This window comes from Phocoena sinus, chromosome 8, assembly GCF_008692025.1.
Source record: "Phocoena sinus isolate mPhoSin1 chromosome 8, mPhoSin1.pri, whole genome shotgun sequence".
Classification (NCBI taxonomy): Eukaryota; Metazoa; Chordata; class Mammalia; order Artiodactyla; family Phocoenidae; genus Phocoena; species Phocoena sinus.
In genome coordinates, this window is record NC_045770.1 from 18716942 (window position 1) to 18718972 (window position 2031).

At 45.5% G+C, this 2031-nt stretch overlaps 1 pseudogene; it reads left to right on the top strand.

Moving 5' to 3' along the window:
- The first annotated feature begins 900 nt into the window (after positions 1-900).
- On the top strand, positions 901-1623 carry LOC116757725 (annotated as a pseudogene).
- The last annotated feature ends 408 nt before the right edge of the window (positions 1624-2031 follow it).

Consider the following 2031-nt stretch of genomic DNA (forward strand, 5'->3'; position numbering starts at 1 on the left):
ATGCTGTAATAGAAAGGATCTTTCACAAATTTTCTCTTAGTGGCTGATACCCAAGAATATCATTGTTTAAAAAAATATTAGCTTTGTACCCAGCTAATGTAGTAAAGTTTCTTATTTTTTAAATTAATTAATTAATTTTTGGCTGTGTTGGGTCTTCGTTTCTGTGCGAGGGCTTTCTCTAGTTGCGGCAAGCAGGGGCCACTCTTCATTGCGGTGCGCGGGCCTCTCACTATCGCGGCCTCTCTTGTTGCAGAGCACAGGCTCCAGATGCGCAGGCTCAGTAGTTGTGGCTCACGGGCCCAGTTGCTCCGTGGCATGTGTGATCTTCCCAGACCAGGGCTCGAACCCGTGTCCCCTGTATTGGCAGGCAGATTCTCAACCAATGCGCCACCAGGGAAGCCCTAAAGTTTCTTATTAATGCTAATAGTTTAATTGTAGATTTTTCCAGATTTTGTAGGTACACAATAATTTCACCAGTGAACCGTGGCGGTCTTATTTCTTCATTTATGATCTTTGTACCTTGCATTTATTTTTCTTACCTTAATGCACTGGGAGGATCTCTACTACAGTGTCAGACTGCAATTGTTATATCAGGCATCATTTTCTTTTCTGCCATTTTATAGCTTTTCTCTACCACATCAGGAAGGATGTCCTGTTCAGAGAGTCCTGAGCTGCACCACTGCCACCACCATCTTAGTTACTGTCACACTCTGGAGGAGCCACAGCTGCTACAGCTGGACCCAGTCACCACCACCACACCCAAGAGCAGCCAGGCGAGACCCAGCACTGCACAGTCTGGCCCTCAGTGACTCCCATACCAAACCCCACACCTGGAGCAGTGGGTGAAGGGAGCAGTGGCCCCAGCAGCCTCATCTAGGAGGCTCCAAGAAAGTCATCACAATGAGGGTTTTGGGAAAAGTAAATAAAGCTCAATATAAGAAACAGATATGGTTTCATCAACAGGAAGATGCTTTCGCACACCAGAATGCCAGAAAGGAAATCCCAGGAACTACCTTTGCAGTGTAAGATGTGGAGAGACTGGAGTTTGATGTTGTTGAAGGGGAAGAGGATGCAGAAGCAGCAGATGTTACAGGTTCTGGTGGAGCTCCAGAGCAAGGCAGTAGCAGAGCACAAACAGTGCTTATAGACCCTACACGTGTGGTAGGGGTCCACCACACGATTACCAGCAGAATTTTCAGAAGAGTGAGAGTGGAAAGAAAGGGATTGAAGAGGGCTCCTGAAGGCCGGGCCCAGCAGCACCATCCCTACCGCAGGCACCTTACAGAGACCCTATGGGCACCCCACACAGTAGTCCTGTGCAGGGAGAAGGGAGGAGGGTGCTGAGAACTAGAGTGTAGGAGAACAAGGTAGACCCGTGAGACAGAACATGTATCAGGTCATTGACGGTGATTCTGCAGGGGCTCTTCTCGCAGAAGACAGCCTACAGAGGATAGCAATGAAGAAGATAAAGGAAATCAAGAAGAGGAGACCCCAGGTCAGCAGACACCTCAACGTCTATTCCACAGAAGACGCCCAGAAAACCCACTACCACAAGGTGGCAAAGAGACAAAAGCCACTGAGAGTTTGACTGCTTCTGAGGCCGAACAGGCCATGGCTGAGTAAATGGGGCTTACCATCTCTACCGTTACCAGATTTAGTCATCCGAGGAGAGGAAATGAGTATGAAGTTCCAGCAATAAGAATGAACGAAAATGGGAGAAGACCTCAAGTGCTTGCTCTTTGCCTGTTGCCTGGATAGCTAGAACCATCTGCAATGTGCAGCTTATGGCTTTTCTTATGTTTATCTAAAGATGTCTCTTTCTGCTTAACGACAAACGTGGGTTTTTTTTAAGCCTGTTTTTTCTCAGTATATCTTTAGAGGTTTTAAAATTGTTTTATATCTGGTCAAGTTGAGATTTTTAAGAACTCATTTTAATCTTTTTTTAATTTACTTTTTAAAATTGAAGTATAGCTGATTTACAATGTTGTGGTAGTTTCTGGTGTATGGCAAAGTCATTCAGATATATAGATA